This window comes from Neofelis nebulosa, chromosome 11 (genome assembly GCF_028018385.1).
Source record: "Neofelis nebulosa isolate mNeoNeb1 chromosome 11, mNeoNeb1.pri, whole genome shotgun sequence".
In the NCBI taxonomy this organism is placed as follows: domain Eukaryota; kingdom Metazoa; phylum Chordata; class Mammalia; order Carnivora; family Felidae; genus Neofelis; species Neofelis nebulosa.
The window spans coordinates 63,598,198-63,623,465 of NC_080792.1; the positions used below are offsets into that span (position 1 = coordinate 63,598,198).

The 25,268-nt window shown below is 38.2% G+C and overlaps 1 protein-coding gene across 3 annotated transcripts in view; it reads left to right on the top strand.

The window, feature by feature from the left end:
- The first annotated feature begins 10,217 nt into the window (after window positions 1–10,217).
- The window catches only part of MC5R (melanocortin 5 receptor), a 39,564-nt gene continuing 24,513 nt past the window's right edge, over window positions 10,218–25,268 (top strand). For 2 of the 3 annotated variants that reach the window (XR_009251102.1, XM_058692825.1), the window contains exons 1-2: window positions 10,218–11,236; window positions 17,196–17,293. The gene's annotated coding sequence lies outside the window, so the exon portion shown is untranslated. Of the gene's footprint in view, window positions 11,237–12,055; window positions 13,049–17,195; window positions 17,294–25,268 lie in introns of those variants that run through there. The other variant, XR_009251101.1, reaches the window with a different exon arrangement.

The following is a 25,268-nucleotide window of genomic DNA, read 5'->3' on the forward strand; positions in this document are numbered from 1 at the left end:
ACACTGGTTTTAACAAATTTGTGACGTTTTCTTGTTTCTTGTTCTTGGAGTTCATTGAGCCTCTTGTGTGTGTGAGTTTATTATCTTACCAAATTTAGAAAGCTTTCATCTATTATTTCTTCAAAAGGTTTTTCAGTCTCCCCAGTCTCATCCCCTTTGGAGGCTCAAAATATACATATGACCTGATATTGTCCTATATTTCACTGAAGTTCTGTTCATTGATTTTCACTCTTTTCTTTTTCTGCATTCCACTTTGGATAGTTTCTATAGCTATATCTTCAAGTTTACTAATTTCTATTCTGTAATGTCTAATTTGCCATTAATTTCATCTAGTACATACTTCAGCGATTCTGTGGGTTCAGATCCAGACTACTGCAATAAATAAATAGTGAATATCACAATGAAATGAGTCAAATGAATTATTTGGTTTCCCTGTATTTAAAAAATTATACATACATTGTACACTATAGTATAGTATAGTAAGTGTACGGTAGCATTATTTCTAGAAAAACAATATACATACCCCAATTAAAAAATACTTTATTGATAAAAGTGCTAACCATCATGTGAGCTTTCAGCAAGCCTAACCCTTTTGCTGCTGGAGGGTCTTGCCTCAATGTTGATGGTGGCTGACTTATCAGGGTGATGGTTGCTGAAGGTCAGGGTTGCTGTGGCAATTTCTTAAGACAACCAAGAAGATTGCCTCGTTGAGCAACTCCTTTCACAGCTGATTTCTCTGTAGCATGTAATGCTGTATGATAGCATTTTACCCACAGTAGAACTTTTTTCCAAATTGAAGTCAGTTTTCTCAAATCCCATCTATACCTTATCAACTAAGCTTATGGAATATTCTAAATCCTTTGCTGTTGTTCCAACAATCTTCACCAGGAATAGATTCCATCTCAAAAAACCACTTTGTTTGCTCATCCATAAGAAGCAACTCCTCATCTGTTCAAGTTTGATCATGGGATCACAGCAATTCAGTCATATCTTAGTCTACTTTCCTTTCCATATAAATCTGGGACCTCTTTTTCACATACTGCTATGCCACATCTCTGAGGCCTGGCCAGAATACTGATAGATACAATATTGTGACTGGGTTTTTCCCTTCCACCTGTCTCATGATGGGGTCCTGACCCACTTACCCACGGAGCTGCACATGGTTCAGAGATTTTTTTGAGAACCAAGCTGCTAGCTATTTCAGACTCATGTCTTACAAACTGATGAAATACCGTTAATACACATTTTCAAAACATGTCTTCTATTTGCTTTTCCTACAATCTAGTCTTTGGTCTTCTAGCAAAGAGCTCATGGCTCCCTCCCTCCCTCACTGGATACTCTAGCCTGAACCTGAAATGTCTTTCTTTCTTTTTTATTTTTTTTAAAGTTTGATGCTATTATATTTTAAGTTTATTTATTTATTTAGAGAGAGAGATGCTGAGAGAGGGGGAAAAGAGAGAATCTCAAGAAGGCTCTGCACCATCAGTGCAGAGCCCAATGTGGGGCTTGAACTCAACTGAGTCGTGAGATCAATACCTAAGCTGAAACCAAGAGTCAGACGCTTAATGGACTGAGCAACCCAGGAGCCCCTGAAAAGTATTTCTTAAGTGGGAAGACTTGAAAGTCAAAATTACTCCTTGATCCATGAGCTGCAGAATGGATGTGTGTTTGCAGGCATAGAAATGACATTAATCTTGTTCATCTCCATCAGAGCTCTTGAATGACCAGGTGCATTGTCAATGAGCAGTAATATTTTGAAATAAATCTTTTTTTTTTCGTGAACAGTAGGTCGCAGTAGTGGGCTCAAAATATTCAGTCAACCATGTTGTAAACAAATGTGCTGTCATTTCAGCTTTGTTTTTCCATTTATAGAGCACAGGCAGAGTAGATTTAGCATAATTCTTAAGGGCCCTAGGATTTTCAGAATGGCAAATGAGCACTGGCTTCAATTTAAAATCACCAACTGTATCAGTTCTAACATGGAAAGTCAGCCTAAACTTTGAAGTTTTGAAGTCAGGCATTGACTTCTCTCTAGCTCTGAAAGTCCAAAATGACATCTTCATCCAATAAAAGGCTCTCCTTTCATCTATACTGAAAATCTGTTGTTTTGTACAGCCATCTTCATGAATTATCTTAACTAGATTTTCTGGATAAATTGCTGCAGCATCCACATCAGCACTTGCTCCTTCACCTTTTACTTTTACGTTATGAAGATGGCTTCTTTCCTTAAACCTCACAAACCAGCCTCCGCTTATTTCAAACTTGTTTTCTGCAGCTTCTTCACCTCTCTCAGCTTCATAAAATTGAAGCGAGTAAGGGCTTTGCTCTGGATTAGATTCAGTTTGCTAATATTTTGTTTAGGATTTTTGCATCTTTGTTCATGCATGGGATTGATTTGTAATTTTCCTTTCTTATGACACCTCTCAGGTTTGGTATCAAGGTTATACTGGCCTTAAAAAGCTCACAGAGAAGTTTTCTTTCTCTTTATATTTGGTAGAAGGTTTTGTGAGAGATTGGCATTATATCTTCTTTAAATGTGTGACAGAATTTGCTGGAAGCCATCTAGGCTTGGGATGTGTGTGCGTGTGTGTGTGTGCGTGCATGCATGTGTGTGCATCTGTGTGTGTGCATGTGTGCCTGCATGTGTAAGTACATGCACATTTTGAATTGTTATATATTTTCCATGAATTGAAAATTTATAAAATAAATAACTCTAGTAATAATTTTTGCCTTAAATTATTCTTTGTTTGAAATGAAATATAGACAAGCTCTTTTAGTTTGTGTTTACATGGTATAATTTGTTTCTTTCTTTACTTTCAGCCTTCCTGTGTCCTTACATTTAGGATATGTCTCTTCTAAGCACTATATCATATTTTTAAAATCTTGTCTGACAATCTTAGCTTTTAACTGGAACATTTGCTCTATTTACATTTAACATATTTCCTGTGTAAGTCTATGTCTGATAACTCCACTACTGGATCCCATCTGACTGTGTCTATTATGTGCTGATTATTTGTGATTGAGTGCTGGACATTTTGTATGAAAATTATAGAGATAATTCAAGGCACCTGCCGATGTTACCTTCCTCCAAAGGGGATTTATTTTTACTTCTGGTAGTCGGTTTCACTAGAGGCAGTAAGTATTCAAAATCATCCTTATTTGATTAGGATTTGAGATAATTCAGGTCTGAGTTTAAGATCCTGTTGGTCTATTTCTTTCTAGTTTACCCTTATTCCTAGGATATACCTCTTCAGGATCCTAATACAAGTGGAGAGTAATTGGTTGCCTAACCCTCATTTTTGGCTAGCCCTAAACTCCAGTTTCCTCCAAGCCCTGTGACACTTTGAAAGTTCTACTCACATTTACAGCCTCTCAGTAGCCTATTCCAGAATCACCAAGTGCTCTGGGGTAAAAGCTATTCCAAATGCAGGGTTTACTTCTCAGAGTTTTCTTCTTCTCTCAGGTTTTGGGCCCATAACTTTCCTATGACTTCATAAAAAATATTTTGTCTAGCTTTTCTAGTTCTCTGTAGGCAAATTGTTCTGAATCTCAGTCTAGCATGGTATACATAGAACTCTTCCCATACATTTTATGTGAGATAACAAATCCCTTATTGTTTATATTTCTTTGGCTTGTCTGTTACTTGCTACCAAACACATCCCAGTAAGTACCAATGCCCTGTGAAGAAAGTATTTTCAGTCTAGTAAGTCTGAAAAACACCATGTAGTAAATTCTCCACTTAGAAATTCATAATATACATTACATTAAATATCAATGAAATATTACATAAAGAAAGTTTGTTTAATCTTCTGCCTAAAGACATTACATGAAGAAACAATCCTTTTAAATAAAATCACCTATTAAACCCTATGGAATTAGGATTGTCTTCTGTTGGCTTGTCAACTACCTTTTTTTTTTTTTTTCTGAGCATGAAAATTAACTCTTCTTGGGGAATTAATCTGACTTCCCATTCAGAGACTAAACTCCATCTTAGTACTCCTGAAACTACATATAATTTTTTGTGTTTGTGTTTGTGTTTTGTGTTTGTTTGTTTACTTGTTTGTCTTTCTCATTAGATTGTGTGCCCTTGAGGTAGTTGGTGGGGTGCACCTTTATTTAGTGTGACTCCAGTACCTGGCATTTTAATTTGACACTTAATAATTCTTTTTTTTTTAAGTTTATTTATTTCTTTTTAATGTTTATTTATTTTTGAGAGAGAGACAGAGTGTGAGTGGATGAGGGGCAGAGAGAGAGGGGGACAGAGGAACCAAAGCAGGGCTTTGGGGCTCAAACTCATGAACCATGAGATCATGATCTGAGCTGAAGTTGAACACTCAACCAACTGAGCCACCCAGACACTCCTAAGTCTCTTTCTTTCTTTATTTTGAGAGAGAGAGAGAGAGAGAGAGAGAGAGAGAGAGAGAGGAAGAGAGAGCACTAGAAAGGGAGGGGTAGAGAGAGAGGAAGAGAGAGAATTCAAAGCAAGCTCCATGCTTAGCATGAAGCCCCAGACAGGGCTCAATCCCACAAACTGTGGGATCATGACCTGAGCCAAAATCAAGAGTCAGGCACTTCACTGACTGAGCCACCCATAACTATTCTTATTCAATCATTTGTCAAGAATTATTAAATGTTAGAGTGCCTGGGTGGCTTAGTCAGTTAAGCACCAACTCTTGATTTTGGCTTAAGTCATGATCCCACAATTCATGGAATCGAGTCCTGCCTCAGGCTCTGCACTGACAGTTTGGGATTCTCTCTCTCTCTCTGTCCCTCCCCCCATCTCTGTCTCAAAATAAGTAAATAAACATTAAAAAAAAAAGAACAGTTATGGAACACAATAGCTCTTTGGACAGATGAACTACGAGGAAATGTTTGGGGTCAATACAAAAGAGAGGTTCTTTTTTTAAACCAGAAACAAATTTTTATTACCCAAGTGTTATCATGTAATTGAATATTTCTCTACTTTGTACACAATTATTGTTATTTTCCACAGAAAGGCTGTTTCTTAGCTTCTCATCTGATGATGGCAAGTATTAAAATCCTGATTTTAACAGAATAGTTAAATGTGGTAAAAATGCCTCAGTGATTTAAGCTGAAAGCAGTACATTGGAACACAGCTCTTGTACTCAGTTATCAGGAATGTACAAATGTCTTTTTATTTAAAAACGTGAAATAAATTATTTGTCAGCATGGACAATGACAGCCGTAGGCCATTATTTACTGTCAATTGAAACCATTAACTCATGATTATAGTGATTTTCTTAAACATCAGCCATCTTTCTCTTTAGTCATTTCCTTCAATTGACTTCTCTGAAGTTATTGTTGAGGAGCACTATCTTGAGCTTCACTACTTCATTACTAATGGCAAAGCACTATTCTAGGAATTAGAACATTCCACCTGCCATTCCACCCATTCTGCCTATTACAGAATCCTTCTCTTCAAAAGAGAGTTTCTTAACCTGTGAATCCATGGAGAAGCTTCCCCATAGTCTGTGAGCCTCCTCAAATTGCAAGCAGAATTTCTTGTGAATAGGCTAATTGGTCTGCAGGACTCTTACTCTTCCACATGGCTTTTCCTTACTTTTTTCATTCAGACTTCTATAAAGTGGAACCTACCTCCACTCTCCAGCCCCATTATCCTGCTCCTGCTTCAGCTTTTTTTCTGAGATTTATCACCATATGGCATTGATAATGGTCTTCTCACCAGCATGAGAGTTTCACAGGGATGGAAACTCCTATTTATTTTACTGCTATGCCTATAACAATGTCCTGAATGTTCTAGTGCTTAGAACAATACCTATGTGGTCAACACATTTGATGTGTATAATCATACGCTATTTTCTCCCCAAAGGAGAGGCCTGCCTGGATCTGACCTTATGCTGAATTTACTATGCAGACCTGAACAGATAGTAGAAATGAATTAGTCTGGAAAATGACAGGTGGGTGTGGGGAGAGAAGTGTGCTTTTCTATGTCAAATTTTTAACCAATTCTATGGAGACTTTTAAGCTGTATAAGTCTATTTATTTCCATTTTGAATGTAAAAAGATGTTTAGAATGTTTGAACAGAGAAGACTTGCTACACACATGTTTTTAAAGGACTTTTGGAAATTTCTGCCTACAACAGAAGAGATAAGTATTTTATATGTAGTTAAATGAAAAATAAATATGAACTATCCAGGTGTCTCTTTCCTGCCCAAGTTCTCTCTGACCTTCACGGAATACTCTAGTCAGCATGCAGCTTATTGAGTCTTTGGAGGGCAGGAAATACTCTACATATTTAAGCCATTACACATGTCCAAAAGGAGGGGAATGGGGGAATATTTACATCAGTTACTTGGATACAGTCCAATTAACTAGCAGAAACTGCATTTTGAAGCACTATTCCCTTGAAGCTGCATAAATGTGTTTTTAATAATATAGAGAGGCAAGCAGATAGTATCAGAGTTGCAGATAGGAGAATTTTAGTCTTTTTGCAGTGATTTATTTTGAAAGAGTCAGGGGACCACAAAGGACAGGGAAGATATTTCCCCACACAGGAAAGGGGGTTCTATCAGCACACAGACAATGGCCAGAGATGAGGAACCTGTCCTTTTCCAATCACAAAACACACATACTCTTATGGAAGCAGAGCTATAGTCTGGGGCCAATGAAGCAGGGGGAAAAGTGTGAGTGATACAAACCCAGGATTCTTGAGTCCACAGGGGATTCACCAAGGAGCTCTGGAAATAGACAGGCACAGCAAGGGGTCACAAAAGTATTTAGCTAAAAATGCTCTGAGAGCATTGCATCCATAAGGGGGCTCTTTGGTGGCAAAAGGTGTTTTATTCATTGGTAGCATGATTCATCTTATTTTCAGGAAGAAGAAAGTCATTTACACCAGGCTGGTAGAATACCCACCTAGCATTTTTTATTTTTCCAAATAGGTTTTAGTAGGTAAGGGTGTCAACCTTAATTCCTCAAGTCTCCTCCACCCCAAAACAATGAGCCCAAACAGACAATCTCTTGTCACTGTGCCCTCACTGCAGCAATTCATCTAGGCCACACATATCTACCTTGCTCCTACTCAGTTGCTTTCCTTTATCACCAAGGTTGTTGGATAGACCTATGCTGCATGAATAAAATAAGGGTTCTGATAATAAAGAAGAAACAAAAAGCAAGTGTGGAATTTGGCCACTTTCAGGGTCTGCCATACTTCTGTCCACTTCTCAGCCACAGCAATATGGCTTCCACCACACATGACACAGAAACTTCTCTGTCAAACCTACCAGTGCTTTCTTTGTTGCATCTCGCTTAACTTTTTTTGGGCACTGATCTATTGAGCCTTCCCTCCTCCATGGCACCTCCTTTTCCCTTGGCTATTGTGGGGCCACTTTCTCCTAATTTCTCTTTTCTGTTTCCTCCACACACACAGTAAATTTCAGCACTCCTGAGGTGCTGGCCTAAGGTTTCTGCTCTTCCTCTGGATACCTCTTCCAAGTTACTTCATCCAAGCCTTTGGCTTTAAGGGCCACCTCCTGCTGATACTCTCCCTCCATCCTTCATCTCTTTGTTCAGACCTCTATGCCCAGTGCCCTTCTGGACATCCCCACAGTAATGGCTCACAAGCACCGCAGACTTAACACATACAGAACAAGTTCCTCACTTTTTATGGTAAGCTTGCAATTCCATCTATGGTTCTTCTTTGAGAAATGGATCCATCATCTCACACATTTCCCAGGTAGGAAACCAGGGCACCATTCCTTTCACTTAACCTCACATCCACTGTAAGAGATGCTATTATGCCCACACTATGGGCCTGGCACACCTGTTAATCAGCTGCTTGCTACAGAGATTGATTGCTGGTGATCCCCACACTTTCACTCTTTTCTGGAGGACAACTCTTGGCTGAGCTGTCAACTGTAAGGTTCCTAGGGGATTACATTTCCTCACCCCTGCATGGCCTGAAGCCAATACTGACTGAGGTAGAAGGTATGGCAGCCCAGCCCTCTCACCCCTGGACAGGACAACCTCTGGTGCAACTTAACTCCACATCTACCCTGAGAGCAGGCTGAAACCAGACTTACCATGAAACCACATTTGTGCCCAGGTTCTTCTGCCCTCACTTGCTTTCCTCACTTCTGCATGGATTGTTCTGAGACTCTCCCATAAATTGATTGTGTAAGGATCCCCATCTCAGGTTCTGCCTGAGGTACCCTGGCCAAAGGTCTCAGATTCCATTTCCAGGTTCCCTACATCTGTGCACCTGTCATCTGTCTGCCACTATCTTAGTCATACTGCACTGGTTTCCACCTAGCCCAATGCCACCAATAGAAACAGAAAGCGAGCCAATGCAGCATTTAACTTTTTCTAGCAACCACATTAAAAAAGCCAGAAGAGTGGGGTGAATTTAATTTTGGAAATATATTTTATTGAAACCAGTATACCCAAATTAGTATCATTTTAACATGTAATCAATGTAAACATTAAATAAAAATTATTAATGAGGTAGTTCAAACTCTTTTATTTATCGAAGTTTTCAAAATCTAGCATGTGTTTTAGTCTTACAAGCACAATTCATATGCTAAATTTTCAAAGAAAATACTTAATCTTTAGATTTAATAAAATTCAGCTGGAAAAAGATTCACATACCCAAATTGTTTTCAAGCATATATCAGTCTTCCAATCACTGAGTTGTGTATCAATTTTAAAAACTTAAGTTAATTAAGATGACATGATATTAAGAATTCAAGTGCTAAGTAGCCAGTGGCTACTGTATGGGGCAGCACAGGCCTGGACTGTCAAACCTGCATTCCTTAACTTCCTTGCTCTGGATACCAATCTGTCTTCTACAGTCTCTGTGCTATTTTAACTATGCATCTTACAAAGGAAAGATCAGTAGCACTTATCCTGCCTTTATTCAAATATTGATAATTTATTCATGGTGTACTTTTGGCATTAATTTTGATTTTTTAAAATAGTGCATTACCATATTAAGTTATCTTGATTACAAGGGTTTGGCACTCAAATTTTGTGTCTGAGTGAATGCCTCATTTGCCTCTCTCTAGTCCTGGCCTTGCATAATGTGATTCCTGCTTATGTCCTTTCAAAGTCTCCCCATGGAGACTTTCAGGATCAAGCCCATGATGGACAAAATATCTCCTGTGGGGGCCTTCCTTCCTGCTCCCTTACAGACACTTTTCACTAATGGTGGGTGAAAACTGAACTGGAGCATGTCACCTTCCTACCTTCATTCACCCTGTTTACTTTGCTCAGAGACTCACTTTTCTGTTTTCTTTATCTAATTCCTACTCAGTCTTCAAACCTCCTCCCTGGGAGCAGGTTGGGGACTGTGTTGCAGTAAATTCCCCCACAGTCTCCACCATCTAGGCTGCACTGGGTAGTCTACACATGCCTGCCCTCACAGATCCCTCTTCCTGGAGGGACTCCTGGGAAGGAGCTGGCAGGAGTTGAGATGGGAAGAGAGAGTGGCTGCCTGGATCCCAGCTCTCTCCCTGGGTTCTGACAGAGACCACACCCAGCCCCAGCTCCTGCTGGCCTGGGTGCTTGCCTCTCCCTGGGCTCAGATCACCCTCCCCTGCCCCACAGACCCTCATGGCCTCCCCCCTGTAAGTGGTCCCTCCTGACTGTCACCCACCCTAGTCTAACCATCTTCACAGAACTCCAGATTCTGCTGGGATTTTGCTAGGACCTTAGACACATGCCTGTTTCCCCCCACCCCTCAACTCCTATAATTGTTAGTTCTTCTGATTCTCCCTGTCTTCCTCCTTTTTTTTCCCCTCCTCCTCCTTTTCCTCTCCTTCTCCTTCTTTCTTCCTTTCTTTCTTCTTCTCCTTTCTCCTTCTCGTTCTCCTCCTTCTCCTTCTTCTTTCTTCCTCCTTCTGCCTTCCCCCTTTTTCCTTCTTCCCTCTCCTTTTTTCTTCCTTCTTACATCCTGGGTTATATAATCATCACTCCAGACTTATCTCTTTCTGCTTCACTTGAGTATAACCTCCCTGAGCATGAAATGGGACTTCCTGATCCTGATGTCCCTCATGAAACCCAGCACTGAGCCATTTGGCAGGGGCTCTGGCCTTCGTGAAGAAAGGGCAAACATTGAGTTGTTTAATTCATAGATGTTTGTATTTTTAAATAGATCATCCATGAGACCAATACTCAAATTATTCTCAAAGGGGTTTTAATACGAGACAATGCTTTCTGAATATTACTTCTTTTTTCTTTTGTCTGGAAATAGCCTCTTCTTGATATATATTTTCTGAAAATAGAAATTCATGTCAAGATACTACATTACTCAACTGATCTATCATTTCATTCCACAAAAGCCTTGTAACTTCAATTGGAGATGGGCATGCCATTTGAACTCCTGTCCACATGGATTAGAACCTATTTATACATGGATATGGCTGCTGTTGCTTCTTAGAGTCATACAGTGTTTCATTTAAAAACAGATTGTTCCAGGTAACATAAAATGTAAAAATGAATGGTGAAAAGGAAAGTGTTTTTAGAGTTCCAACTCATCCCTTTTAATTTTTCTTTATTAGAAATTTGTTTTTACATAAGCCACATTGGAGTTAGACTTGTAAAATCCTAGTGCCACCACTTTCTAACTGTGTGGCCTTGAGCATATTAATCATATTGAACTTCAGCTTCAGTATCTGTAAAATGAGGATAACCCCTTCTTTGTATATGTACAAATGTATGTATATGATGCATATGCCATATACCATATACACAATATACAGTTATTCTCAAATTTTACTGTGTCTAAAATAAGGAGCTAATTAAAGCCACAGAATCCTAAGCAAGTCTCCCAGAGTTTCTGATTCAGAGGCCTGAAAGATCCTCTGAAATCTGTATTTGTAATAAGCTTCTCAGGTAAATCTAATGCAGATGGTTCATGGTCTGCACTTTAAGAAATGCTGCCATAGATCCTAAATTCCTTGGATTATAAACATATTTCTAGGAGTTTTGTACTTCCCATGACCTGCTCATGACATGTGTGCTGTAATACAGCCTTGTGACATCAAAGGTCATGCTCATCCTTTCCATGCTGCTTTGTGATCTAGCTATCTTGACATTCATGCCTCTCTGGGCTGTACAAGCATGGTTGGCAGCTGAACACTAGGACTCCAGGTCCATGTATACTCCAGTCAGATTCAAAGCCCTAGAGAGAGAATCCATTGGCCATCTTATGTCATGAGCTGACCTCCATGAAGAGAAGGAAGGTCTGGATTGCAGGTGGGAATTTCTTCTCTTTTCACTCATATAAATTTGCTTATTCTTCACATTCTCCTTTATGAAAATAAAACCTTGGGCAGTAGAGCACCAATTCCGGGAATTGGAAGGAAGGGTAGAGCCCGTGTCTCACAGGTAATGGAAACCTTAGAAAATACATTCTCAACACCTTATGTTTGGCATATTGTTACTCTCCAAATCTCCAACCCCTTTTCTTCCTTAGTTGGCCAACTTTTCTGCCCACTTCCTTCACCACATCGTATTTCTGAGGATTATTTCTTTATATATAATGTTTTTTTTTTCCATTTCCCTTCCTATACCCTAAACTAGATTTCTTTGAGTTTAGAAAGGGGTAAAAAGAAATGTCAGGGTGGTGTCTCCAGTATTTAGATTATAAAGAAGAGGAAGATTTGACTTATTGCAATTGGCAGTTGAAATTGGATACAGTTATGCCTGGTTTTCTCAAACTCTTGAGTTTTCTGAGAAAGGATTTACAGTATGGCTAAAATTTCTATGAATCATTTAAAAAATTCATTTTTTTAATGTGTGACTGAGCTGGAATATGGAGTACCCATGGCCTAGAGGGTCTCAATTGCTCAGGTACTTTCATCTAACTGCTCATCTCATACCCAAACACACATATAGAAAGAGAGAGAAAATCTTGATTATTTCTCTTCTCCCTACCAAGTGACCAGTAGGTAAGTCAATTTTGGAAAGAATGTTTTGATAGTTGTCTCTGAGGTATTGGCAACCAGGAAAGATAGTCAATTGTTAATAGACTCTTAACAAGACTTTTCTTTCTCCTCCCCGCCCCCCCCCAAGATTACACAGAATGGAATATTGAAAGAACTGACTTTGGTTTCCAGTTCAACATGCAAAACTTTAGAAGTTGTCAGTCTCGTCCTTACAACAAGAAAAAAGCTGAATAACACCAATTCATGATAAAAACTATCAGAAAACTAGGAATAGACCATGTTATGCTATCTGTTAGCTAATTAAAATTTAAATAAAAATTGAAAAAAGAGAAAACTAGGAATAGAGGGCAACTTCCTCATTTTGATAAAGAACATCTACAAAAAATTTACTGCTTATATTATATATAATGGTGAGAGACTGGATAGTTTTCTGTTAAGATTGGGAGAAAGACAAGGATATTCCTTCTCATCACTCTTATTAAACAACATACTGAAAGTCGTAGCTGATGAAATAAGACAGAAAAGGAAATATACGGTATAGAGATTGGGAAGGAAGAAATAAAACTATCCTTTTCCTCAAGTGACATGATTGTCTGTGTAGAAGATCCCAAAGATTTGACAAAAATACTCCTGGAACTGATAAACAATTGTAGTAAAATAATGTGAGGTTAATATACAAAAATAAATCACTTTCCTATATACTAGCAATGAACAACTGGAATTTGAAATGAGAAACACAACGCCATTTACATTAGCACCAGGGAAAAGCACAAATCTAACAAAATATGTATACTATGAATTGAGTTATATCTTCCCAAAATTCATGTTGAAGCCCTACCCCCTCAATGTGACTGTATTTGGAGATAGGTCTTCAGGAGCTAATTAAGGTTAAAAAAGATCATAAAGATGGGGCTCTAATGCACAAAGGATAGGACTGTGGCCTTGAAGAAGAGGAAGAGAGAAATATCTGTGTCTCACCACTGTGTAAGGACACAGCAAAAAGGTAGCTGTCTACAAGGCAAGAAGAGGATTCTCACCAGAAACTAAATCAGCCAGAACCTTGACCTTGGACTTCTAGCCTTCAGAACTTTAAGAAATAAATTTTGTGTTGTCTAAGCCACTCAGAGTATCATATTTTGTTATTGCAAACTGAGCAGACTAGGACAATGTACAAGATCTATATGAGGAAAACTACAGAACTTTGATGATGGAAGTCAAAGATGATTTAAATAAGTTAGAGAGATGTTCTATTTTCATTAATATTGTTTAGATGCCAGGTCTAACCAATTTGATCTATAGATTTAACACAATTCCAATCAACATCTTAACAACTTATTTTGTAGATCTCACCAAATTGATTCTAAAGTCTTTACAGAAAGGTAATATGCCCAGAATAGCCAAGACACTACTGAAGAAGAACAAAGTCAGAAGACTGATTTTACCTGACCTCAAAACTTAACTTTATAGTTAAGTGATCACATTGTGGTGTTGGTGAAAGAATACATGTATTTGTCAGGGTTCTCCAAAGAAACAGAACCAAGAAATAAACCTACAAAAAATATACTCAACTGATCTTTGACAACAGAGGAAAGGCAGGTCAATGGAGAAAGGATCATCTTTTCTTTAAAAAAATTTTTTTTAATGTTTTATTTATTTTTGAGACAGAGACAGAGCATGAGCAGGGGACGGTCAGAGAGAGAGGGAGACACAGGCTCCAGGCTCTGAGCTGTCAGCACAGAGCCCAATGTGGGGCTTAACTCACGAACTGTGAGATCATGACCTGAGCTGAAGTCAGATGCTTAACCGACTGAGCCACCCAGGCGCCCCAGGATCATCTTTGCAACTTTTCAAAGGATAGTGCTGGAGCAACTGGATATCCATATGCAAACAAATGAATCAAGTTTTATATATATATACATATATATATATAACTATATATATAGTTAATTATATCATATATATAGATGGTTATGTGTATATATATACAGTTATGTATTTATAATATACATAATATATATATATATATATATATATATATATATATATATGGTTTTGTTTATACAGATATAGATATTATGGAGGATGAGAAATCCCATGATCTACCATTTTCAAAGAGGTGGCTCAGGGAAGCCAGGGTGCAGTTGCAGTCCAAACCCAAGAACATGAGAACCAGGGGAGCCAAGATGTAAATCCCAAATGAGTCTGAAGGCCCAAGAACTAAGAGTGTTGATGTTCAAGGGTAGGAGGAAATTGATGTTCCAATTCATAGAAAGCAAATACACACTTCCTCTGCATTTTTTGTTCTGTTCAGGCCCTCAGTGAATGGATGATGCCCACCAGCATTGGTGAGAGCGGATTTTCTTTACTTAGTCTAGGATTCAATGCTAATCTCTTACACATCCAGAAATAGTTATACCAGCTATCTTGGCATCCCTTAAATTGACACATAAAATTAATCATCACAGTAGACAAATAGATCAATGTATTCAATGTATTCAACCACCACAGAGAAAAGGGGCCAGAAATAAACCCACACAATATATACTCAACTGATCTTTGACAACAGAGGAAAGACAATTCAATGTAGAAAGGATCATCTTTTCAACTTTTCAAAGGACATCCATATGCAAAAAAAAAAAAAAATCAAGATATTGAGTCTACACCTTTCAAAAATCAACTCTAAAAGTATAGGTCCAAAGGTAAAATGATACAACTTGTAGGAGATAATATAGGAGATGATCTAGATGACTTGGGGTTAGCAATAAGTTTATAGATATATACCAAAAGCATGACCCATGAAGGAAAAAAATTGATAAGCTTATCTTCATTAAAATTAAAAACTTCTGCTCTGCAAATGACACTGTTAAAGAATAAAAAGACAAGCCACAGGCTGGTAGGAAATATTTGCAAAACTTGTATCTGATAAAGGACTTGTATCCGAAGTATCTGAAATATACAAAGAACTTTGCATAAAAAATATACAAAGAACTCTCAAATTTCAACAGTAAAACAAACATCCCAACTACACAATGGGCAAAATGTCTGAACAGACATTTTACCAAAGAAGATATACAGATATCAAAGTATATAAAAAAGATGCTCAACATCGTATTTTATGACATATGCAATTAGGGAATTACAAATTAAAACAACAATAAGATGCTACTACATACCTATTAGAGTGACTAAAATCCAAAATACCAACAACAAATGCTGATGAGGATGCGAAGCAACAGGAGCTCTCATTTATTTCTGGTGGGAATGCAAAATAGTGCAGCCACTTTAGAAGACAGTTTGATGGTTTCTTACAAAATTAAGCATATTCTTACAATAGAATCCAGCGATAACACTCCTAGGTGTTTACCCAAATGAATGGAAAACTTATTTCCACACAAAAACCTGCACAAACCACACAAAAACAAATGGCATTTTTTATTTTTAAGTTTTTATTTAAATTCTAGTTAACATACCATGTAATATTAGTTTCAGGTGTACAATATAGTGATTCAACACTTCCATACAACACCAGATGCTCATCACAACAACGCACACAAATGTTTATAACAGCTTTATTCAGAGTTGACAAAATCTGGAAGCAACCAAGATGTCCTGCAATAGGTGAATGTATAAACAATTGTGGCATATCTATACAATGAAATATTATTTAGTGATAAAAAAGAAATGAGCTATTAAGCCATGAAGAGACATGGAGGAAACAAATGCATATTCCTAAGTGAAAGGAGCCAATCTGAAAACGCTCTGTACTGTATGATTACAACTCTATGACATTCTGGAAAAAGCAAAAGTATAGAGATAATAAAAAGATCAGTAGTTACTAGAGGTGTAGGAGTGGGGAATGAGGAATACATGGAACACAGGACATTTATAAGGCAGTAAAACTATTCTGTATGGTACTGTAATGGAGGGTAAATGGCATCTTACATTTGTCAAAACTCACGGAATGTACAACATCAAGAGTTAGGCAGTGGTGGGAGACCAATAAGTTCTCTGTTCCTCTAGTGGGCCCCTTTTAAGGCATTGACAACAAATAAGTAAATGAATTTCTGCTAGTTTTAGAGGGTGCACATCCATAATTCTGTGCTTCAAAGACACGCTTGGATGAGCAAGTCATTGACACATGAACTATCTGCCACCTGGGATTTGGATCACATAGGCCTTGGGACTTCAATTGCAATAGCAGGAACCTATCTAGGTTCAGTTCCATAATACTTAATAATGACATTTTTTTGGTCACAAACGATTAAGCGGCAGGTGTTATTAGACCAGTGTCTAGAATTTGTTAATGTGTGTTGGACATTCAATCAAAAAATGTCTGATGAGTAATATGTAGAAACAATATCTATTTGTACTTGGCACATAAAACTTGGTTCTGTCCCAACCTGAGCTCTTCTAAAAGAAATAAACTTTTTCCAATTCCTCCAATAAAAAGAACCCAAAGAAGCTCTATCTGGTACCATGTTCCTCCATTCACCAAATTGCCAGTCCCTTTATCAATTTGGTATCCCATCCATTTTCTAGCCAGGAGGACCTAAGGTCAATTGTTGGACTTTTCCTGGATTCCTGGTGTTTGAATCCTTATGCTAAATATTCAATTACTTGACATACTTTAGACAATTTCTTGTAACAAAAAGCAGCTTATCAGAGAGCATCTATGACAAACATTACACTGCACAAGGACCCAGTCAAGAAAGTAGATGGGAGTTGAAGTCAGTCTGCTTCTTAGGCTGTCCATCAGTGTTGGTAGGGGTGAGGGGCTATCTTCCTGGAAGGAGGGATGGCTTTTTCTGATTTCCACAAAGCCATTGTTCAATAACCAAGCTATGTGTCAGTGTGGCTGTCTGCCCAGAGGAGACCCCTTTTCCTAATTTGTATCACACCATCATATAAACTAGCTATGATTTAGTGACATATTTAAGGATGGGAAATTTGACATGGCACCCTGTTCAATATATTACAAAATTCTGACTCAGTATATATCTTTATTGGGTTGCACTATCTTTTCAGCTTTTGTTTGAAAATATCAGGCTATGAAGGTGCTAGCTCAGGGAAGTAAGTCTTCCCCCAAGTTCTTCAATGTGATGAAAGAGAAAGAAAACCATTATTAGAAGCTGCAATGGTTAATCTCTGAACTGAAAATGACTGACATAGATGTAGTTCTAGTAGGATTGGACCCAGGAGTGTTGTTAAGCCGTATACTAAACAGTGTACTCAGAAATTTATCCCTCTGAAGCAGTCTTGTATTTCAGAGACTTCAGAAGATTCCAGAAGTTGGAGCAGTTTCCTGAGATTTTTAATGGCTCCCACCACAGATATCTGCAGAGGGTGCTTTTTCCTAGCTTTATAGGTAAGTGCAAACTTTGAAGCACTGAACAAAAGTAACAGCCTATGGGTGCTGTGGATGCTGACTAAGATAGTGGGAATCAGCTCTTCCCAGGGGCTTTTTTGCATGGCAGCTTTTTTGTGAATGATTGTCTTTGCTCATTCACAACATAGTCATGCACTGTCACAATGGTAAAAACCATGCACATCTTGAAGAACACAGGAACATTAGCAACTTGGGAAGAGAACTATGCCATTTACAATGAATTCCACTGCAAGCCAAAGGAACCTTGGCTCAGGCTAGCTTAAGAACAAGAAATTAATGATCTCCTATACAAGTTGTCCAGTAGTGGAATGGGTTTAGAGTTGGTTGACTCAGAGGCTAATCAAATTCCCAGGTTGTTTCTGTCTCTCTCTTCTACCATACACAACGAAGACCTCACCTTCATGCTTACTAGAAGTTGCTTCAGCAGTCCCAGAGTTTCATGCACACTTGATGCTGCCTCCCAAAGAAAGAAGAACCCTGTTTTGTTTTGTTGCTGTTGTTGTTTTGTAGCTCTCTTAGAAGCCCTTCAGCGATTCTTCTCCTATTTTATTGACTAGAATTAGCAAAACCATGAGGCCCACTCCTGGGACTGGGTATGGTAGGAAGACAGCTTCCTCTGAGGAATGTGGTAGGCAGTGGGTGGGGGGAATGGATCCCTGAACACAGTCCAGAATCTATAGGGAAGGATAAAGGATGAAAACCCCCAAACTCCTAAGCAAGAAAATTTAAGTGCTGCTGTGGAAGATTCCTATACCAAAGCTAATGCATCAGTGGATTTGATTTCCATCTCATTCTCTAGTCTTTAAGAACCACACTGGAAAAGACTGGACGAAATAGTGCCTGTGAGAGCTTAAGATCTCCTAGTGTCACACATTCAGAGTTTTAAAAATAGTTCCTGAGCTTTACTTTCAGTAGAATCTGTACTTAACATTCTTACATCTGCAGATAGACTTCAAGTATTTAGATTTCAGGGTTAGGACAGAGACTATGAAATCCATATCTGATTCAATTTGTGAAATTTAACTCTTAGAACAATTATTGGGTCCTGAAAGTTGCACTTCCACTAATCCCTAAAGTTCTGAATGTACCAGTCTTAGGTGAAATAGTGATGAATAATAATTTTATTAGGGAAAATTAGACTCCCAACTTGCCAGGAATGCAACATGCTTTTTGTTCAGCTACTTTGTTACCTCCTTTGTTTAAGATAGAATAGAAGGTTCTCAGAAAATGAATGCTAGAACTCTTCTTCCTAACTTCCAGGTTTTGTCTGAATATTTGGGAGATTTAGACTTTCGTGGGGCTGCCTAAGTAGTGCCATCTGTGATCAGGAGAGGGCAGCAAAGAGTCATCTGAGTCACGCCTCTGAGGGCCAGTCTGCCAGTCTGCCCAGGAATCAATTAAGGAACCAAGGGAAAATCCCAGCCTCAGTTGATACCAGCAGAAATCAGGGAAGATTTAGAGCTAAAGCAGAGTCCAAAGCATGTGTATTGCAACAGGGTTGAGGTTAAATGGTGCTAGAATCCAGGAGGAATAATCGCATCAGGAAAGGCTTATATTTCCAAAACAAAAACTGGTGTTAGCAAAGTGAAAACTGGCAAATTTGAGTCAGATAGAAGTCAGGCCAGAGGGATTGGGTTGGATCAGAGAGTTATAAAAGGTTAATTATATTGATGGTTTGAGGTGAGATGCAACATTTTTATTTTAAAAATACTGGGGTGCCTGGATGACTCAGTGGGTTAAGGGCCTGACTCTTAAATTTGGCTCAGGTCTTGATCCCAGGGTTGTGGTTCCCAGCTCCACGTTGGGCTCTGCATTGAGCATGGAGACTGCTTAAGATTCTCTCTCTCCTCCCCTCTGCCCCATTCCCCTGCTCACACACTCACTCTCTCTCTAAAATAAAAAAATAAATAAAAATAACATTTGTAGTTTATAATTACAAATATAAAATACCTTCACTATAGAAAATCTGGAAACTAGAGAAAAAGACACAGAAGAAAATAAAACTCATTTGGAATTGTTAACTCATCAGAGGTAACAGTGCTGGTATATATTCAATCAGTTAATCATGTATTTGCCCAAATAAAATTGAGATCATGCATTTAACCATATACTATCAACATTTCTCTTTGCTATTAAATATTTTTCCAAATCATTTTAAAAACTGTCTTCATAACATTCCACCATATGGATGTGTCACGAAGCGTTTAGTATGTGCTGTCTAGTCCTCTGGAGGTCATCCTGGAACTGCTTTGCACTGATTGATGTTAAACCTCATCAGATGCTCCAGATCAGGCATGATAAAATAAATACATTCAAAGCTTGGGAAATTAAGAAAAAAAACAAATCATTGCTGAGCCCAGTACCCTAGCCCATTTTTATTTTTGTATATTTCCTCCTAGTCTTTGTCCAAATGCATAAATATTTTAACATGATTACAATCATTATGTACCTTTGAATCTTATTATATTATAAACATTTTAAAGCTGATTAATGATTTTCCAAATTTTTAATGACAGGGTAATATTTCTGTCAGTAGACACACAATGATTCAATTAGTCATTATCCTATTGCTTCTTTTTGGTATTATGAATAATTTTTCAATGAACATCTTTATGATATTGCCCTTATCTTTTATTATTTGGAACATATCCTTAAGCAAAGTCTTTCAAGGGGGTGATAGAGTCTGCTTAAACTCTAGTAGTAATGTAAAATTTCTTGACTTACACATTGAGAGTGGATCAAAAAAGGTTTCTGACAGTGGATTTGGATTGATTTTGTTACTCAATTATTTTTTAAATTGATTTCATTTTTATTCCTAGAAAACATGTCAATTGGATAGAGGCACAATTTAGAAAAGAAAAAAGCTGATTTTAAGTGAGATGAGACAGTAATTGATTTTTACAGAGGTATTTTTGAGTATATGCTCTTTTCCTTCCATATGCAGCCATAGAGACTTGAGAGGACTAAGACACACTCATAAAAAATAACTAAAAATATACTTGGCAAAGTCTTTTCACATTAGATTTTCCTTATGTGTAAATTTTTATTTTTATTTATTTTTACTTTTTAATGTTTATTTATTTTTGAGAGAGAGAGGGAGGGAGACAGAGAGAGTGGGGGAGGGCCAGAGAGAGAGACAGAGACACAGAATCCCAAGCAGGCTTCAGTCTCTGAGCTGTCAGCACAGAGCCCCACATGGGGCCTGAACCCATGAGCCGTGAGATCATGACCTGAACCAAAGTCGGACGCTTAACTGACTGAGCCACCCAGGCGCCCCTCCCTTATGTGTAAATTTTTTAATTTATGTGTAAGTTTTTTAAAGGCCAAGACCAGTTTTATGTATGTACTAGATTATGTGTGATAAATAAGGAAATTCAAGAAGTAAATGGAAAACTATGAAAACTCTTCCTTAGTTTTATATATCTCTCCTTGGACTAATTTATGTTCAGTACAGTATTTAGTAAATGATGTTTGATAGGATGGGTCCAAAAGCTAAGATCCTAACAAACCTTTTTCCATAAGAATTCCCACAAAAATGGAAAGCACAAGCCACAGAATGGATCCAGAATGCTTTTGGCTCATTGTCATTGCTCACATTATCTATTGCAATAGCAATTGTAAGAGAGTTCATGGCTAAAACATCAAATTAATAAACATAGTTTCTAAAAACTTATAAAATATATAACAACAAAAACCAACAGGTAAAATATATATATTTTTAATTTTAATTTATTTTGAGAGAGAGCATATGTGAATGGAGGAGTGGCAGAGGGAGAGGGAGAGAAAGAATCCCAAGCAGACTCCATGCCCAGTATGGAGCCCTATGTGAGATAATGACCTTAGCTGAAATCAAGAGTTTGATACCTAATTGGTTGAGCCACCCAGGTGCCCCACCAAGAAGTAAAATCTTAATAACAATGACCACCTTGCTGTAAAAACTGAGGAAAGATATTCTTAGCATCACATCCTGATTTTTCTCTCTCTTATCACTTACCTCCTCTTCACATCTTTCCATGCTCAGAGGAGGAAAGCTGATGTTAAATTTGTCCTATATTTTTAGATTTATATTAATTTTCTGTTATTTATTCCTGAAACCATTGATTTCTTAGAAATTAAACATATTTTCAAACATTATAATTCTTTCAACTGTTCTCCAGGTTACAGCCAAAGTAGTACTGCCACACGCACTGAAACTTCAATGTGTGGCTTTCAAAGGTCAAAACCTTTCCCTCCTTTTCAGATGTGACCAAAAGTGTGAATGAAACACTTCATGGCCATTGCTTAGAGTATATCCTCTTTCTGAGTACTGCATGCCCCCTCCAGTCCTAGTGGGAAGGTGTGGGGTCCTACTGCCAAGCTTGTATCAAGGGAAGACCTACCTGGCCAAGGCTGATTGGCCCATAGCTAGATCAATGATCTATGTGCTGGGCCAATCTGATAAGGTTTTGAATTTGAGTACAGAGACTTGTTATGACATTCTACATCACTGTTCAGCAAATATTTACTCCATTTCTCTTTCCCCTACATTCTGATGCTGAGCGTGACCATGCAATTTGCTTTGGCAAATGGAATATTAGCAGATGGGTTACAATCATAGGCATTAATTATGTTTGCATGTCTTGACTTGTTAATGTTTGCATGTTTTGACTTGTTTCTTACACTCTCTGGTGGTAGGAGGCCATGCCCAGGTCACCACTGTGCCTTTATCTTGACCTCAGGATGAAGTAGGGAGATACTCATGGTAGCCAGTGGAGCAAGGACTGAGCAGAACTGAAAAACCCTCTAGTCTGAAGTCTTGGAGCCTGATGTCTGGTGTAGCCTGGTGGGGCTGCAATTGAAGTGAGCATGAAAATAGGTTATTTTTATTTTAAGCCTCTGTATTTTAGTGTGCTTTATTATGTAGCACTATTGAGACAATAACTGACTCATAAACTAGGAATTATTTTATTGTGTTTCTTGGAGATGACATGTCATTCAGCCTGGGCTTGAAGTGGCCATTTTGGGACACTGTAAGCTAGTGAACAAGTAGAGAGAACTGCAGCTATCTCTTGTTCCTTTCCCCATTGGAATGTATTCCTTGTTTCTTGAGGACTGATTTTTAAGTGGTAGAGAAATAGAACTGACTCTTAGTCAAATGTATGATGTGTATTTTTCCCCAATGTCTTCTAGACATTATTTTTCCATTAGACTAGAATTTTGTAATGCAGGAGACCAGTATCTTGAGTACACTTTGTTGGTAAATGTAGGGAAGGACTATATAGTGATTTAATGGAAAGTGGCACTGGATTTAAATGTTCATAATAAATTCAAATTGGTTTCCTTTCAAAGTAGTCACAATGTAAAATGAGAACAAAGTGAAAGCTATTCAACTTGAAAGCTGTTGAAGTTGTTAAATACTCAGAGAATATTGTAAAAAATGCACTTTCCTGCTTGCAGATGTACAAAAGGACTTTCTGGAGATTCATGAAAACATAACAGTCTACATTGATCAGTGGGCTTATTGGTTAGTTGAAAACATAGTCAATGAGCTAGATGGAATCCCAGTCTTCTTGATGTGAGAAAAAGATTTTTTTCCATAAATGAGTTTGTATCGCTGTATTTATGAAACTATCAATGTACTTATACCTTTTATAAAATGTCAAAACAGAAAAATCCTTGAGTTGCTATGTAAGAATTCAGATGTTCTGTGCTACTGTAGGATAGTCAAGACAAAAGAGAGTGTGCAATAGAATTTTAAGGATGGTAGGATCCTTTTAGTTGCAAATGTAAGAAAGCCAAATCAAATTTATCTAAATAATGAAGATAATGTATTAACTCATGTAACTGAAAGTCCTGAAAATGTTGGTCTTGAAGAAGGGCTGGACCTGATCAATCAACATCAATCAGATCCTGTTTTGGCTCCTACCGTTAGGCTCAGTCCTAAGGCTGGCTGTCCTTGGGTTGGCTGTCCTATTATTTAACTATTAATAGGACTACATAGGGCTTTAAATCATACTTAGCAGGGGAGATAGAGTGCACCTTTTGTGGTAGCTACCACCAATAGAAAATAAAATTCCTTCTCAGAAGTCCCTGAGAAATGTCTGCTTTCCTCTTGTTTTCCTGAATTGGGTCGCATGGTTAGTCTCCAACGAATCCTGTGGCTAATGGTTAATCAAGGCCACACTGAGTTCACCTGAATGGGAAGAAGAAAGGGAAATGTCAGGCTAATGCTGATTATGGGGCCACGGAGGAGAGTCCTGCAACCAGGAAGTCTATAATCTACTAGGGAAGATGTCAGACAGATAATTATAATACAGGGAGATCAGAAGGGGGCAGCCACTTGCATTGTAAGGATATCTTTGCAAAGACTCTCAGCAGGAGGTACTGGCCTGGATCTAAAAGAATGAATAAGAATTTAGTGGACAAAGGAGGAGAGAAAGAAAGAATTTTGGGTAGAGGGAGCATCATGTTATAAAACAAAACAAAACAAAACAGTTTTATTGGGAAGCCTGAAGTATAGAAGAAACTTCTTGAATAAAAATTGGCAAGGTAGCCATAAGAACAGTAAGAAAAGATTTAAAAAGTGGCAGAGGCTTTCCTCTCAGATCTTGTGGCTAACTTCCTAATGATTATCTGAATGTTGACCTAAGAAATCTCTATATGCCCCTCCAGTGAGCAATACAGTATCTTACACACACATTGAGTTGTTTGTTCATTAGGATTTATATGCTTCTAAAAGGGGAGAACTTTCTCTATTCAGTTTTTTCTCTAAGATCCTTAGCTTTATACCAAATACAAAGATGGTTATTAAATCTGGTTTAAAGTTGAGACATACATAGGATTTTAAAACTTACCCTCCTCAAGGACTTACAGAGTCTTGACTTACATAGCTTGATGTGACATGGCATTACAGAGACCATGTCTTTCTGGTGGTCAGAAAAAAACAAACTTGAAAACAGTAAAAACAAACAAATAAAATTTAAAAGCCCCAAACTCCACACCAAACCCCAAACTCCATGTCCTCCCTTTCTTACCTGAGAAGGAACGTGGTAGTGTTGGTGTGATGATACGCATTGTACTGTCCAGTGTCTCTTTGTTCAGGGCCATCTTTGGTTTTCAGTCTTGGTGTGCAGGTGGGTCTACAGGATGACTTTATAATTTTGCTGCTACTGCAAAGAGTTTGGTCCAAGCAGAATCAGCCCAATCACAGGATACTGGGTGGATATAGAGACACAGCCCAGGGACCTATCTGTCTTATTGTGAGGTATTGCCACTGACTTGCAACCTTCTTCACTCTTGAGCTCCTCTGGTTCCATCTTATGACTGTATTGATCTGCTTAGGACCTTGCAAGGCTTCCTGTTGCTCTTAGAATGAGGTCCTAAGCTTTCACCACAACCTACAAAATAAGGCATGGTCTGGTTCTGCTTCCTCCCCAGCACCTCAGGCTCCAGTCACCTGGAATTCCCCCCAATCCTCAAAGAAATCAACTCCTCCAATCTCAGTGCATTCATGCCCCCTGAAGTGCTTCCTTGAACACTATGCTCCCACCTATGGCTGTCCTTACCTACCTACCTCTGCCCATTTGCCTCTAACCCACTTTGCTCAAGTCCTCCCTCTTCTCTTCTCTGGCTGGCTTCTGGAGTCCTGAATTTCCTACTCTAGCATGTGACTAAGTCACAAGATTGAAGACACTAGACTGTGTGTTAAGCATAGTTGTGGTTAAAAACTGGATTCAGGTCCTGATTTTATCATCAGTTGGAGTCAGTCACACAACTGCTCTGAGCTTCAGTTTCCTCATCTGTAAGATGGTGCTAAGTATATTGACTCCCAGGTTTCTGGGAAAATTTGCTGAGAATCTGGACATGCAGAACATGGTAGGCTTTCAATAAATGTTTCAATAAATGTAGGAAATCTTGTACATATTTAGGACTCCACTGTCTATTGTTCATACATGAACAGGGGAATGTGTGTATA